Source organism: Cavia porcellus, unplaced genomic scaffold (assembly GCF_034190915.1).
Source record: "Cavia porcellus strain 051 isolate PalLab524CR breed Dunkin Hartley unplaced genomic scaffold, mCavPor4.1 scaffold_27, whole genome shotgun sequence".
Lineage (NCBI taxonomy): Eukaryota > Metazoa > Chordata > Mammalia > Rodentia > Caviidae > Cavia > Cavia porcellus.
In genome coordinates this window covers 45,902,691-45,919,036 of record NW_026947510.1, presented here as the reverse complement: position 1 = coordinate 45,919,036, position 16,346 = coordinate 45,902,691, and the positions used below count along the sequence as shown (strand labels likewise).

At 34.8% G+C, this 16,346-nt stretch overlaps 1 pseudogene; it reads left to right on the top strand.

The window, feature by feature from the left end:
- The window catches only part of LOC100718861 (solute carrier organic anion transporter family member 1B3-like), a 64,011-nt pseudogene extending 50,529 nt beyond the window's left edge, over positions 1-13,482 (top strand).
- The last annotated feature ends 2,864 nt before the right edge of the window (positions 13,483-16,346 follow it).

The following is a 16,346-nucleotide window of genomic DNA, read 5'->3' as shown; positions in this document are numbered from 1 at the left end:
TCTAGTTTTATTGTGTTATGCTCTGCCGATATGTATGGTATAATTTTGATATTTGTGTGTGCTTGCACATTCTTTATTGGCTAGTATGTGGTCTACTTTGGATTAAGTTCATGTGCTTTTGAATAGAATGTGTATTTGTGGTTGGTTGGAACACTGGGTAAAATTCATTCACTGCGTGTATCTTAGTGACTTTTTATTCATCACTGAGACAAAATACCTGACACCCAAAGTTGGGAAAGGAAAGGTTTATTGCTTACAGCGTTTGGAAGTTTCACTCCATACTCAGTAGGCTCTAAGGCAGCGTGGCATGGCAGGGCCCCAGTGGCATGGTGGTTGCAAACAGAAAGGTGGAAACGGGCAAGAGAGAGAGACCTACCTTCTTCCTGTCATTAAATTGTTTGCTGGTTCCACCCTTATGTGGACTTAACAGTGACACTATCAATCCAAGCTCTAGACAATGAACCAATCACGAATGCACAATGCAAATGCATCAGGCCTGGGGAGCACAGACATAAACCATGACAGGGTGAGGTTAGCTCTTGTATTTATTTGCTGATATCTTGTCTACGAGATCTGCCTATTTGTAACAGTGGCATACTGAGATTCCTCCAGTATAGTTGTGCTTATATTTGATGAACTTATATATCCATTTGTACTTGTTTTTCGCAGTTGAATGCACCCCTGTTTGGTGCATATATATTTTTATAGTTGTTATTTCTCCCTGTTAATTTGTTCTATTAACCAATGTATTGTGACCTTCTTTTTGCAACTTCTGGTCAGTTTTGGCTTGAAGTCTAATTTTTCCGAAAATAAAATACATATACCTGGTTGTTTTGGGATTCCAATTCTATGGAATGTTATTTCCCATCCTTTGCTTTTAGTGTACCAATTTAGTTTTAGATTAAATGATTTTTTTGTCTATAGTGTGCCACAGGATTTTGCCTCTTGAGACATTCTGCCAATCTGTGTCTTTTGATTGCAAAACCATTCATTCACACTGAGAATTATTACTGAGAGACACCGACTCAGTCTTGTCACTGCACTGTTTTCCTGTTGCTGTTGCTGGTTCACTTCCTTTTCTTTCTTCTTCACCTAAGCAGGTATTCATTCTGTTGCACCATTGCCTTTTTTAGGTTTACTGTCTCTCCCTAGGATATGTTTCATAATGTTTTTGATAATGTTGGCTCAGTGATCATGGATTTCTTTTTGTTCTGTTTATAATATGATAGCCCATTTTACCATCATTTTGGAAAGATGGCTTTACAAGATACATCAGACTTAGTGGCAAATCATTTTCTCTTTGTGATTGAAAGCCTTTGCTCCAAAGACTTTTGGCCTTTAAGGTTTGTGTTTTGAAGGCTGTTGCAATTATAATATCTACTTTTACAAGTGATACAATGCTTCATTCTAAAAGCTTTTAGAATTCTGTGCTCTTGTTGGATTTCTGGATTGTGACTCCGATGTGTAATGGAGATGTTCTCTTTTGATTGTGGCTAATTGAAGTTCTGCATGTCTCTGTTATCTAAATGCTAAATACATTTCCCATATTTGGAAAGACTTGTTATTATTTTAGTAAACAGGCCTTGTGCCATTAGTACTATCTTTTGATTTTTTACTAACTCCTACTCATCTTAGTCTTCTTAGCATCTTCTAGAAGCTGATGAATTCATTTTTCATGTTCCACGCTATTTTCAAGATATTGCTTATTAAATGGTCTCCAGTGCTATCTTCTGGTTCTTACATGCCATTTTCACACTGGTCATTTCTGCTGCCGGTAGATTCAAAAGAATATTAATCTCCTGAATGTCTGTTTATCTCTTTTTATGAGCTTTGACTTCTTTCTTCATTAGATATTTGTTATCTGTATCATTTTGTTTAGCTCTACAAGCTTTTTATTAGTGTTTTCAGTAGACTCACTTATTAAGTCTATTGTCTAGTTACGTCTATTTTTTATTCATCAGGTACATTGTTTTCCATTTCTTTCTTTGCTGTTATCATTTTGAATAACATTGATGTGAGGCTTTTGCTTTCTTCCCCCTTTCTGCCCTGTGCCTCATCTTTGGGTGATTTGGGAGTTTTTAGAAACATTTTTTTAACTTGTCTTCTCATGTTTCTATTTCTTTGCTTTGGGGCTGGAGCTTGTAAGTTCAGTATTGTAGAAGCCTTTGTTATGAGTGTGGAGATCTGCTTAGTTAGTTACTTCATTTCAGTTGTCTCCTCTGAGCATGCATATCTATAGACCTGTTCATTTTTACTAGGAACCATGTAACAGTTTACATGGATAGAGATGTTTGTTGTATTAGGCCAAATCCATAGTTCTTTGAGAACTGGTCATATATTGTTGATGTCACTAGGCTGTGACATTTTTCTATGTTTTAATATCTGGACAGAAATATCCAATTAACACCAGTGGTTGTCTTCTTGGCTGATAGTAAAATCAGCAAAAATAATACTTTCAAAGACAAAGTGGATATTGATTAGCCAATAATGTACCTTCCTTAGCCCTGTAAAGTTATCTAGAATATAGGATAAATACTGAGACAATTGAAATATTTACATATAGCAAATATCTACTAATTGGAATAATTTTACCTCCACTAACAATGTAACAGTATTGAATACTGACAGTATCTACTTAGCTATCTGAGGATTCATTAAGTTTAAAGTTTGTGTTAGTAAAGATAGAGGGAGTTGGGAAACAGAGAATGAGAACGTTAAAATTTTAAAAGATTATCATTGGAATATGAGAAAGAGGAGAGAATACTGAGACAGGTGGTTCTATTTAAAAACAAAAGGACATTAATAATATAAGGTACTTGTAACAGACAAAAAGAATGAAGAAGGAAATGAAATAGAAGATGATGATGAAGAAGAAGAATAAGAACAAGAAGAACAGAAAAACAGGAAGAAATATGTAGGAAAAAATTAAGGAAGAAGTAGAAACAGAAGGAAAAGATGAAGAAGAGAAGAGGAGGCAAAGGAGAAATTAAACAGAGCAAAGAACTGATAATTTTTCAGGAAAAATCGTTGAAGTGAGAAAAAAGAAGGAAACAATTTAAAGCGAGACTAAATTCAAATCTCTAAAATCAATAAACTAAAATACAATGACAAAAGAAGAAAGAGATTATAGAAAAATTTTGATTGAAGGAAACAAAATATGTGTTTTTAAATGTATCATTACTATTCCGGATCAATACTCTTGGAATCCAGTAAGTCTCAGTTTTCCCAATTGACTTTTGTTGAATTCTTTCAAACACTGAGGTAAGCAATGAAGCACCAGATCAGAGAAAGATCAACCTGGCTCTTTCATTCAAAATTTGGCTTTTGTTTGAAAATGGCTTTGTTAGATACCTTCTTGCTGACACAATGAGATGTCTAGCATCCATAAGAAAACGGAGAGGATTATTTTATCTCAGAGTTTGTAATCATTTGAGTCCATAGTCAGCTGGTCCCAGACAAGTACCAGGGCTCATTACCTCAAGGGAAGTGAGATATATATTGATATCTGTATCTATATCTATATATTACAAACAGGGATGTCCCACTTTCTCTCACCATTAAGCACTTGACCTCACAGCCAGCGATAAACCCATTAGGAGCCCTGTCCAGTTAAATACAGCCAGGGTCCAGATTCACACACTCAAGTTACCTCTCCAAAATTCCATCTATTGGTGTAAGAAGTTTCAGTAGAGAATATTTAGAGATAAGCCTCAACATTCCATCACTGGTCCCCAGAGGACACATTTGCATCCCTTTAATAAAAGTACACTTATTCCATCTAAGAGATGCCAAAATCGTAATAATTTCAAATTCAAGTCCAAATGCTACACTGGGATTCAAGACAGTCTGAGTTGAAAGCCTCGTGAAAATGAAAAGAACATTAAATAGTTCCAACATAGATAATCATTCCCATTGCAAAATGCAAAAGTAGGGGATTGAAAAGAAATGGACCAAAACAAGGCCCTAGTCCATCAGGGTAAACACTAAATCCCACAGGGCCATGTCCATCACCTGAACAATCTGTACTATGATGCAAATGTCAAAGAGTTTCAGTGGCCTCAACACTAAGGTATTGCCTGTGGTCGTAGCTCTCATGTCTTCTCTTGGGCTAGTTTGAGTCTGTCTGTGACTTGTTTTATACATTCCCTTTATCTGGATTCTCCACCTTCAGGTGTCTTCCCTGTTAAGTAAGTCCATTATGCAGTCGTGCCCAGAAAATGCTAAGCTGTCAGCTGGGTATTTATTAAACTGACACAATAGTAAATGTGAACATCCCATCTGTTGACAGCCTCACAACCAGACATATCTCTTAACCTATATTTAGCCTTCAAATAAAAAGATGAGTTCAAAATAACACATAAAATGATGGTACAAGTATACTGTATACCATGGAAATGGACTAAGTCGTTCCCCAGAATAGATGGCAAGATTGCCTTTGGGTGATGGTTACTTCTAACATTTCATAACTTCAGCATTATAACATAGGTTTAACAACACTTAAGTACCAATGTAAAGTCTATTAACATTGTGTTACAATGGAAGCATATAAGGAGAACAGAATTCTAATTACTGTAATTAGAAGACTAGTAACAGTCATCTCTGTTACTGGTGATATAGTCACAGCTGGCATTTATAAATACCATTTTCTATGCATTCTGTACTTCCCTAGACTACAGCCAGCACCTCACAGGTTGTGTATATTCTTTTAGCAGGGTGACCCACTTATTCATTTCTGAATGTGCTGTGTCATTTTTCATCCTTCCAGAATGCAGCATTGTAATTTCACATTGACCTTAATATCAATCATGGCAATATTAGGAGTCACCCTAAGAGATGTGCTGTAGTAAAAGTTTGTTGATACTTTCTTGCATTGTGGAGGTAGAATCCAATTTGTCTTCGAAAATATGATCAATCACGTTGGGTATCACTGCAATTCCCATTCTAACTTGTTTACTCAGATGAATGAGGGGCCCAAAATAACCTTCAGGAAGTGTTAGCTTTCACTGTAGTGGAATCACGGTTTTGTTTCCTGAGATAAGCCTCCCTGTCTCTAGAACTATGTTTTTACCAGCAGAGCATGACATCTCATACACTAGTAGCAAATACTTTCCTAGTGAATAAATAATGACAATGGTGAGTTGCACCATTTCCACATCCAACCATTGTTCCATTCATTGCTCCCATAAATTGTCTTTGAGTGCATCCAGTTTGTATGCCAAAGCGAATACAGTTGCTGCTTTCTCTAGAAATAACAGAATTTATGGAGTAGTTTCAAACTGTCACACAAGTATTGAAGTTTTGTTATGCATTTTCTGTTACTGAAAGTTATGGTAAGGGTAACTATATATCTAAAAGTAAGCTGTGGAAAAGTCTCTTAATTTAAAGGCATTCAGCATATCATCTAATTTCTGCATTTCAGAAAGTGTGTATGCAAGCTCGTTTGCATGTTTATATTTGTATGTTCTGCAGCTAACTCTTCATAGAAGTACACAAACAGATGAGTTAAAACCATTTACTTTAATGGGATTGATGAGTTTATGCATCTCCTGCAAACCATTAAGCACAGTTGATATTTTATGGAAAGGTAGTATACCTCTATGGATGACACAGTGTTAGATTCACTTGCAGAACTTTTGACTGAGTGGCGAAACTATAAAGCCATCCACTTATGAAAGCCTCTACCTCTATACACAGTCACAAAATGACCAAGTCAGTTTTGCTAGTATATAACCATTGAAAGATTTATATAGTTCTCCACAGAGACAAGAACATGCAATGTTTCTCAGCAACATTTATAGAGTCACTTACTTGGAATGTAAGCCATGCTGGCTCATTAATCCTTATTTTTTAATTGGTACCAGGGATTGAATTCACAACTCTGGGCTTGCAAGGCAGGTGCTTATGCCACTGAGCTAAATTCCCAGTCCAACTCATTATTTTATCTAGTTTTGTTCTCTGAAACAGGACTATGGGCCATTTTTAAACTCTGACCTCTCCTTTAATTTTAAGAAAAGTCCTGAGAAACAGGCAGTTTTACCTCTGCACTAATATTAAAGGATTATTTAGCACTAACAATATGGTTAACCACTAAGTATGATTCTCTCAGTAAAGCATATTTGATGAAGAGTTAGCCTTCCAGAAGGTACTGTTTTCTACTGTCACATTTGTTTTCTGCTGATAAATTCTAAGGACTTGCCTCTTAATGCAGGATTTTTGATGTTCCTGTGGTACAAGGCTTTGAAGTTTTCATCTCTTACATGGAAAATCAGTCACAATATGTCATGCAAAGTGAGCTGGGAGAATGTCAATTATCTGTTGCCATGCAATGAATCAGTAAGAGCTGGCATTTGTTTTTAATTTTAAAGAGAAAAAAGAAAAATAAAAATAACTCCCCCCCCAAATAACAGCTGTAAAGGAAATCAAGGAATTTAATTTCTTTTCATGATCAGTCTCAAGGCCTTCTGTTCTTGTCATTCTTTCCACAGTGACATTTGTTTTCAGTCATTCTTGCTAAGAATAGCTTTGCCAAAATGACACAAATTTGTCCATTGTGGAAATGATATGCACCCAGAAGTGTAAATAGAATAAAGGGTAGAATATGCACTGATTATAGGCTCCAGTTGACCTTTTCCTCAGTTCATCAGGCATTAAATTCTCATAAAGAGAAATCACATGCTTTATGTCTCACAGTTGTAGTTACACGTAGGATTTGTGCTCATATAAGTATCTAATGCCTCTCCTGGGGACCTGACAGGAGCTCAAATGCAGGGGGCAATAGCTTTAAATATAAAGCTTTACTTTGCCTCCTGCCACTCATGTACTATGGAACCTGGTTCCTAACATGCCATGGACCAGATACCAGGGCTGGAGATCCCTGCTCTAATAGATTGTGTGGTAAATGAGTCTTGCATATCTCAATGCATCATGCTTTGTCCTTATTATCTTTTAAAGATATTTCTGAATTCAGTATGCTACTTTGTCGTCAAGTTTTGCATCTCTATTGATGAGAGATAGTAGTCCATCCTCTCCTTCTTCTTATAATATTCTTATCTGGTGTGTGGACGAAAGCAGTAGAATAGAATGATCAAGAAAGATTTTAGAAAAATCAATAATTTCTTCCTAGTATATTTCATATAAATGTCTTATTAATTCATCTGGGCCTCAAGTTTTAAATTTTTTAAATTATTATTAATTCAGTTTTGTTATGTATACACTATTCAGACTGAATCACTTTTTTATAAATTTGAGTAGATCATGACTTTCAAGGGATTGGCTGTTTTTTCTGGGTTATTAAAAATTGGAAACATTTTCCCATGGTACTCCTTTGTTAACTTTTCAGTGTCCATGGTCTCTACAGTCCACGGACTCTCTGTATTTTCTTTTGATTCTGTTGTCAATAATTTGTGTCCATTCTCTTTTCCCATTTATCCTCATCAGAAGCTTATAAATTATATTGATTTGCTCTAAGAAGTAGCTTTTTCTTTTTGATTTTTTATTGATGACTTGTTTTTAATATCATTAATTTGAGCTGTAATTTTTATTATTTATTTCATTCTTTGAATTTGCTCTTACAATACTAGTTTCCTAAGATAGAATCTCCTTTGTATTAGTACATGTTTGCAAAACATAATGTTTATACTACTTATGTAGAGTTGGTACAGGTACAAAACACACCTTTATTTTTCTATTTACATGTTTCATTCATTTTCTGTCATTGTGGTTTAAATTGACATCCTTCTACGTTCTCTAGTTTCTTAGTTTATAAATTATAAATCAAATTTTCATTGCTTCCATTAGAGTTTGCAATAATCTAAATTCACTTTCAAATAATATTGTACCCTTTATTGCAAAAGACAGAATACCTGTAATACTTTTTCTACTTTTTTCTGAGTGCTGTCATTCATTTCCCTTACTTATAATCATTTATAAAGACCTGTATTGACAGGTATATTATATCTAATCAGACATGCTCTTGCAATAATTTTGAATGCACTGTTAATTGTTAAATCAGTGAAAAATAAGAAAACTGAAAGTTTAACTTTCAGTTTTTCCTTCTCTGTGCAATGTATTTATATGCATGTATACATATTCTTCATTTAATAGAAATTACCTAACCTACTTAACATGGTATCCTAGTATTTGTAACCTTGCTCAGAACACTTATGTGAGCCTGCAGTTCACAGAACTGGCTAACACCAGCCTCTTTAGTAATGTAGAATCTCAGGTATGTAGACTAACTAGTTCATTTTCAAAGCATAGAAAATCACAACGAAAGACAGCTCCTGAAGGAAATCAGTACAAAAATAAATCCCTTATCAAAAGTGAAATATAACTGTTGATTTTTCTCTAAGAATCCATGCAAGCAGAATTTCATGGAGTGTACATAGAAGGCCTTTTTGAAGACGTGGTAGGAGTAAAATGTCTAAGCACATTATCAAAAAGATGCTAGCTGCACAATGTACTGCAGAGTAAGAGTTATTTACTGCACTGATTGTGTGGTTGAGAAGGCCCTGCTGCTTAGTATCTTTCCTGGTTAGTATCTAGAGTGTCACATCATTTAATAGCAGCTCAGGAAAAGACTAAATAATTATTTAACCATGTAGCATACAATCCAAGGAGAGGAGGCGCATTCTATAGGCCTGTGACTGAGTCTAGGTCATTTTGTCAGCCTCTATTGGTGGACAGATAGCAGCAGCTAGGGAGGCTCTCTGAAACACCCAGCTTAGAATTCAGGAATGGTGCTGAGTAAGGAATCATAAGCAGGAGGAGATGTGCCCCGGTGACCCAAGAATGAACTGGGCTGAGAGAAACCAACTGGGAATGCAATCCTGGTGCTATGACAGGAACAGATAAAGCCTCAGCATGGAAGCTGGAGCCCGGGCCATTGGAAGCTGTGATTTGGGCTTCCTGCTGCTACCGCTGTGTCTGCATCAGCTCCGCAGGGAGAGAGACACACAGAAGCTCTGAGAACGGGAATTGGTGAACAGAGTTGAGAGTGGGACGGGCGGGGAGCCGTGCATCCACCTCCAGTGAGTGAGGGAAAACTGGGACTCTGCCACGGTCCAGGAGACTCCAACAGAGGACATTCTGGGACCGGGCAGACTTGCGGGAACAGGGCGCTGCAGTGATTTCAGTCATGTGTCCCCTTCTCAAGCGGGATTGGTGAGCAGTGCCTAGCCTATGTGACGCTGCGGGCTGAGATCCAGTAGGCTAGCACAGCCCAGGTCCCAGCTCCTGAAGGTAGATTGACCTGGAGGGGCAGGCCCCACATAGATTGCCCAGTCTGCAACTTCCTGGTGCGCTGTGGTGGGTGGGAACACCTAGCCAGCGCAATTCAATCAGACTGTGGCTGACAGGGAAGGAGGCTGGCCTCCTATATATGATTGCATATATAAGGAACAAAGAATATGGGAAGAGGCAGCAACAAGAAAGGGTCCTCGGCCCCCAATCCTGAGAAAGAGACAACAGCCGACACAGCACCAATAGACATAAAGCGCTATCTCGAGAGCCTCATAGACAAGTTCAGGAATGAAGTTATTAATGACCTGAAGCTAGACATAAGCAGAATAGTTAGAGAAATGCTAAGCACCACCCAAGAAAAAAACTGATGATGGAATGGAAGAACAGAAAAAGAGGGGAGAATTGTTTAATGGAGAAAATAGAGAAAGCATAGAATACGTGAAGCAGGTTCAAATAGACTACCAGGAAACTAAAAAGTCTATCGAAAACTGGCATAACAGCTTGAAAGAAACTAAGGATAGATTATCTGAACTGGAGGGCGGAGTTGTAATATGGGAGCATGAAATGAAAAACTTCTTAAAAATAACAAAGAAACAAACAGCAATAATACAAAGACTAGAAGATGATAAGAGGGTCTATAACTTAAGAATTAAGAACATAAAAAGAAGAAGTAGGGACACAAACAAATGAACTACAAAAGCTACTCACAGAAATAATCCAGGAGAATTTTCCTAATTTAGCAAAAGGTAAAGATACTCAGTTATATGAAACATACAGGTACCCAGCCACCTACAACCCAAACAGAGCAACACCCAGGCATATAATAATTAAAATTCCAGAAATCCAATACAAGAACAGAATACTAAAAGCTGTCAGAGACAAGAAACAGATAACTTACAAGGGAACACCCATCAGAATTACAGCAGACTTCTCAGCACAAACCATCAAATCACGAAGAGTGTGGGGGAAAATAATTCAAGCTTTGAAAGATAATAATCTCCAGCCAAGATTGATATATCCTGCACAACTTTCCCTGGAAATTGATGGAAAAACAAGATGCTTCCAGGATAAAGAGGAACTAGGGGAATATGCAACCACCAATTCAACTCTACAGAGAATACTGCAAGATATTCTAAAAAAAGAAAATTACGAAAAATCCAGAAGTAGCGGCAGAGAGGCCTCAATGAATGGAGCAGAAAACAAAATGAAGAAGACAAACTGACAACTAATGACAGAAAAAGAGCTCAACAGAAATGAGGCAGAGAAAATTGGATGATAGGAACAGCTATATTGGAGAAAATGACGTCTTAAGAGATAATACTGATTTAGTATCACCTTGTTTTGAAGTCTCATCAAGCTTTTTTTCTTCTTTCTCCATTGGTCTAAACAGGTGGTATCTTATTGGATTTTATTATATATGATAGCATAAGCAAAACCTTTTATAGACAAGGAGATTATACAGAAACCATTGTTCATTTTCTGTTAGTTGATTCTAAATACCCTGTAATACTGTCATTCTATTAAATGGTTTTACATTGTTTTGATACATTTGATGCTACAGTATACGAAGTTATACTCAAAGATTTCAAGGAAAGAGACAATATGGTAACTACTTTTATGTCGGGATAATCTTGTGAAACACTATTTTGCTTAAATGGTTATGTTTTGATCTGCGCTGATTTGCTGTTATGCCCTCTTTTATCTCAATCTCCATTTTATTATTTACTTTTTTATCCTTTTAATTAAGGGAAAAATAAATTAAAAAATAGCAGGATATATTATTTTGACCCACTTTGACTTTCCATTATCTTGATTTAAAGCCCTGTATTGCTCTCACCATCTTGTTTTGACTGATGTTCCTCTATTCTGCTTTGCTTGATAGTACCAGGTTTGAAAGTTTAGGCAACAGCTGTGAAGATAGTGGGATTCTTATGACGCCCATTCTGGTTGACTATTATCTACTTTTGAAGACCTATAATGTCTCCAATGTTTTGGTTTTGTTGGTCTTGTTCTTTACTGTTTTGTTCAAATTTTATTATAACTAATGATATAGGCAATTCTATTAGAGATAGCAGGAGGCATTATGGTAACCATTGTTGATCACCTAGTATTATGCTTTTACATTATGTATTACATCCACCCTTTTGATTTGACTGACTGTTCTGTTATGTCACTGTTGGTTCTACTCTCTTCCAAAAAAAGTAATAAGAACTGTGGGAGCAACAAAACCCAAAATGTGTAATTGTCATTGTACAAAAGAGAGGAAAAGAAAGTGCTCTAAACGATATAACTGCATGTATATTTAAGTGTATAAATAATGATATTACTGAGTTTTATTGGATCATTGAACAGAACTGTTTGCAGTCTCACTGTTGGAATGTCCACTATATAAGCTTTAATTTTGTAACTTGAACAATTATTTCTAAGATGACAAAATGTAATCCATTTACTAGTGATTTCCTACTGTTTATTTTTTTCTGTAAATCTGCATAACTTGTACCCTTTCTCTGCTTTTTTTTCTTTTTCTCCTTAAATAAAATTTTAAAAAAATAAATATTTATTTTACATTTTAAAGAGAATAAAAAGAAGACAAAACCATGGCAACATAAAATGATAAAGGACTTCAAAACAAGATGATAGGAAATTAACAGTGATTATTATGTTGTATATTATATGCAAAATAGTTGTTCAAATACAAATATACAGGCATGCAAAATTTATTAAACAATATAAGCACTGTTTCTTTCAATGAACTATTAAAATTAATAGTACAGTTATCTCAGCTAATGTATTTGTTAGCTGATATAAATATATATTTATATTTTTTCCCTTCTTTCTATTTTCCTTTCCCCCATGCCAGTTGGTCTTTCCTTTTAGCAGTTATTTCTCCTTATACAAAATCTGTTCTATATTTTGCTCTTTTTGTTCTTACACTAAAGAGACAATTTTTACACAGCTTTTTCACAAGCACTTCTGACTTATGAAAACAGTCTTCTATTTTATTTTATTTTTAGTGAGCTTTAAGCCTGTCTCTTAGTACTTCCCACCTCCCTTGTTTCACATGACAGGAGTTTTTAAGAGTCTTAGATTTGTTTATTTTCCTTTACTATAAAAATGGATCTTCTGTGTCTGCAATTCTTGAGAAATTATTCAAAATTTCTCATGTGTTAATGAGAGTAGTTGCTGGAATCTGGCTTCCTTATTTTGTATATAGGTTCAATTTTTCTCTATAAAGTTTGCATACTAAATAAAAATATAGTAAGTAATTACATACAATTTGAAATGTTAATCCCTCTCTTTCTCTCTCATAGATACTCCTTTGTGGGCATGACTATGGCCTTAAAATTTGTAGGAGTTATTGTATGCTTAATATTTTTTCATTTCTTGAGAAAAAAATGTGAAGGACAAAATACCAAGGCATTCAATAATGAAGGAAAAATCACAGATGAAGCAAACCTCGAATCATCAAATAATGACTATTCTGTACCTTCTACAATGCTCAAAGAAACACATATGTAATGGAAGAAAAAGTGCTTCTCTTGCTGTTTCCAAAAACAGCACATTGAAAGGCTAGAGTGCTATTTTTCAGTTCCTAATTACTTCCCTGAGAAGTTCTATGACATACAATGATAAAACAATGAATAAATTTTCCAGAAGGAAATAATAAAGACAAATGAATGTCAATAGTTATTGGTAGAGCAATGCTGTGCAATGTCTGGATAATGTTGGTATATATGATGCATGTAAATTTGAAATGAGCAGCCTGGCCAATGTATATTAGAAGAAAAAATGTTTCCTCAGTTAATTGTAACTCTTCATATGATTGGTGAGTAGAAAATAAATAAACGTGAAAAAGAGAGAAATCTGAATTCTAAAAGATCAAAAGTCATTGTTTTAGCAAAGTAACAGTGGGTAATGGTACTATAGTCTGAACTCTAACCTGATAGATGATGCATGCAATCTTGACCTGTATTATTGATGTGAATCATTTATTTCACAGACCTCATTATTTGAAAGTCTCAAATTACGTTTGGCTATTGATATATATCTTCCTCCAAAAGCATACTAGTGAAGAAACTAAAATTTTAAAACAATTACAACCTCTGATTGTAAGAAAACATTTTAAAGAGCATAAATTTCTAGCACAGCCATGAAATTGGTTAAAGGAAAACTAACTTCAGAAAGCAAATATTATTTAAGGAGTATGTTTTCCTTTTACCTCTCTGTTCTCTGGCAGAAGTGGTCTATGCCAGAAAAAAATCAGCTATCATCATTTTCTAATTCTGTTTTCCTATTCTTCTGTTTTTGTTTAAAATGTATAACTTTTACATTTCTGTTAGCAGAATTATAAGTAATGTGAATAAGAATATATGTTTGAATATTGTATTTTCCAGTGGAATTGACTCAGTGTAATGCATGCTGCTGGTTGTATGTCTCTTCTTTCTCATTGTTTGCCAAGCTGTTGTGCTTTGTTTACATGAGGATCACCTGTGAAACAAAAAAATACCTATAATGATAGAGCCACTCCAGCACTTTTGATTTAAAGCATCTATGATGCATTCTGCACATAACATATAAAAGAATTGTTTGTCCTGATAGGAGCCCTTGAGAGATGACAAAGAACAGGTCAAAATGTATCTGAATAATTCAAAGATATGAATGCTTACCTAGTGTTAGGAATTCTTTTCAAAGTTATACATATTAACATATTTTGAGGGTATAAACCTTAAACCATAAATACAGTAAAGAAATGAATATGAAAAGTTTCAAGCATTAAATTAAGGTAAGTATATTATTAAAATGTACTTTGAAAAAGATAAAAATAAGAAAATGTTGAAAATATCAAATCACTACTGACATTAAACTTAGATTCTTAAATTATAAAATGCAAAAAAAAATATAAAGAGCACATTTGTGAAAGAATGCTAACCTAAGAAATATTAAATTCCTTAGAAACTGGAAATGGAAAACAAACTTTAGTCAAAGACAGTGGAGGAGAAGGAATGGCTTCCTTATCCCAAATAGATGCTCAGACTATCAGCTTTAGGCTTGCAAAGTCCATCAAGCAATATAAAGATTAAGTGTATGTGTTTTTTGTTTTTTGTTTTTTTTTTTTTTTTTTTTTACTTCAGTAGCTGTCACCTCAACCTGTGTTTTTCCAAATTACCAGGTTTGTGGGAGTGGTCTCATCTCTTCTTGTCTCCCAGCCTGGGTGTCAGCTGACTCACATGCAAGGGTTGGCTTCTTGGTTTTCATCCCAGCCCACATGGCTACCTCTGGCTCACAGGAGACGTTGGCTTTGTGTTTGTATTTGCCATGTATGATACATGGTTTGGTAAGATGCTCCTATGACAAATTATGTACTAGGGACTAAAATTACAATTCACAAAAAATTGTCTTAAGTAATATATGGATATGAATTTTGAAAAGTTCTATGATTTATTAAATTGAAACTTATTTACAAAATAAGTTAGAAGACAAAATCTCAGTAATGGTTAAGATCAGGTCAAAACATTTAATTTATTATGTTCATTCACACCAGTACCAGTATTTGGGAAAAATCTTTTGGTATAGAAACACTGGCTCTCCAGAGTTTTAAAAAGAAGAAGAAAATAACAGAATTCAAAATAAAATAAAATAAAATAAAATAAAATAAAATAGTAGTAATAATAATTAATTCATTGTGTATTGTTATCTTCAGAGTAGCTACCCAGGATTCAAGATACAGGCATGAGATATCACAGAGTCAGTATTAGTATAATGAACTTAGAGAAGCTAGCAGTAAAACTATTTAAAATATCTTGGTTATATATTTAAGTATAATTTTTTCTTTCTTTTACTTTTTCCCTCTTCCCCACCTGAGTGTCTCTTTCTTGTGATAGTTTATTCCCAAAAAACAAAATCACTTATACATTTTGCATCCTATGTATTCAACATCTCATACAAGTGAGACTATATGATGATTACACATGTGAGACTGATTTATGTAACTGAAGAGTATGGTGTTGAGTCCTATCCATTTACATATGTAAGTCTCAGGTATATCCTTCTTTATAATTGAGTAGTACTCCATTTTATTTTAAAAATCACATCTTTTTAAAAATCACTTCTTTGGTAGATGGGTGCCTGGGTTGCTAGAAAGATTTAGCTATTCCAAATTGTGCTGCTATAAATAGGAGTGCATAATTATCATTGCGATATGATGCTTTAAATTCTTCTGGGAAGACACTCGGAAGAGGAAGAGTTGGGCAGAATGGGACTCTAATCCTAGATTTCTACATAGTGTTTCTAAAATGGTAGTATTAGTCTACACATGCACAAATAGTGGAGAAAGCTTCCTTTTTCACACATTCCCTCCAGCATTTGTTGTTGGTTGTTTTCATAATAACCGTTCTTTCTGGGGAACATTGGAAGTTCATTGTTGTTTTAATTTGCTTCTCTTGAGTGATGAGTGATGTTGAACATTTAAAAGATATATTTATTTGCCATTTGTATTTCTTCATCTCACAAGTGTATGTTCATCTCAGATGTCCACTTTTGGATTTGGCCTTTTAATGTGAGTGGTCTGATTCTTTTCAATTATTTATATGTTCTAGGGTAGAAGTTCTTTGTTTGAGGAACAATTGGCTAAATTATGTCCTCTTCTGTGGCTCATATTTAACTTTGTTGCTGATTTCTTTTGCATTTTAATTAGATTCCAGTTGCTGATTTTTGAAGTATTTCCTATCTTTTCTGACTTTTGTTGATGAACTTTACATACACTCATGTCTGGAAATCTTCTCCCTGTTTTGTTTTCTAGTAGGTTTAGTATTTCTGTTTTAATATTTAAATCTTTGATCGATTTTGATTTTAGTGCATGATGATAGACATGTGTCTGGTTTTAGTGTTTGACCTATGGAGAGCCAGTGTTTATAGCACCATTTATTCAAGAAGCTATCCTCTCAGTGAACATATTTGGCCCCTCTGTGAAAGATAAGGTGGGCGATGTGTTTGTAGTTGTGTCTGTATTTTCTAATCTGTATTTCTAGTCTGAACCTCAAGTCTGTTTTTTGCCAGTATCATGCTTAGTTTGTCACCGTAGCTTTGTAGTACAATTTCAAATGTGA